Source organism: Cynara cardunculus (assembly GCF_001531365.2).
Source record: "Cynara cardunculus var. scolymus isolate 2C chromosome LG 17, CcrdV1, whole genome shotgun sequence".
Taxonomy (NCBI): domain Eukaryota; kingdom Viridiplantae; phylum Streptophyta; class Magnoliopsida; order Asterales; family Asteraceae; genus Cynara; species Cynara cardunculus.
The window spans coordinates 21,598,951-21,600,201 of record NC_037544.1 but is presented as its reverse complement, the minus strand read 5'-3'; positions in this window follow the sequence as shown (position 1 = coordinate 21,600,201).

The following is a 1,251-nucleotide window of genomic DNA, read 5'->3' as shown; positions in this document are numbered from 1 at the left end:
AAAAACTGTCGTGTCAAGACAGAATTTCGAAAATGTGATTTATGAACAAAGTACTTGTTCTAATAACAYTTCAAAACCAGAGGTTGTTGCAAATACTATTGAAAGCATAGATGATGAAAAAGAAAATCCAAATGAGGAACCTTCAACAAATGAATCGATGAATCAATCAAGTGAAATTGAAAATTCATCAAATTCAACACTGTAGATAAAAAGCACTTCTTCATTTTCATCGAACAAACTAAAACATCAATCTCTGAACCCACATCGTCTGCTCCAACCCAAGTTCAATTTGATTCTGAAAAAACCGCAAGAGATTTTCTCGATTCTGAATCTGAAGATGAAATAAGTTGYGAACCACCAAAAATTATTGAGAACAAGAAACCTAAAAATTTCAAGTCCTCAATAAAATCTGGTATTCCTTCCTYAATGAAATCTTCAGACAAAGGAAAGGGAAAACTGAAAGATGATCAATCTGCCAAAGACAATTCAAAAGGCCTTAGTCCCTCATCTAGATTCATCGAGTTTACCCATGCACAAAACCAGAAGTTGTCTACCTCTGACAAAACTAACCACAACTTTTCTGTTCATCCAGCTGAAGAAAAATCCACCTTCCTCAGAAGAAAAGAAGTAAAGCCCAAGCCTDCTTTCAATAAAAAATCTGGACTAGATAGGACGTTTGTAAAAACACCCAATGCTAGGACAAGATTTCTACCTACTATTACTTCTTCATTTTCATCGAATAAAAAGCACTTTAGACAAATACAACCAATGCATCATTCTTGTCATTGTCTAAATCTTTTACAAAACCTAAGGAATCACATGCTGACACATAACTGTCCCCTCACTCAACATGTCTATCGATATAAGGGATCAAATAAAAAGGAAAAGAAACCAAAGCCTGCAAAGGCTAAGGAAAACAAAAGGAGTACTACCCCCATACTAACAAACAAGGACCCATTATGAAATGGGTACCTAAATCCCTTTAATTTGTGTTGCAGGACCAGCATGTGAAACCATGGTACATGGATTCAGGTTGCTCCAGGCACATGACTGGTGATAAAAGTCAACTATCCTCCTTCATCAAAAAATCTGGAGGCTCAGTGACTTTTGGAGACAATAGCAAGGGAACAATCAAGGGTTACGGCACTCTCATTAAAGGAAAAGTGTCCATCAGTAAAGTAGCTTATGTCGAAGGCTTAAAGCACAATCTATTAAGCATAAGTCAATTCTGCGATCGAGGTCTTGAAGTAA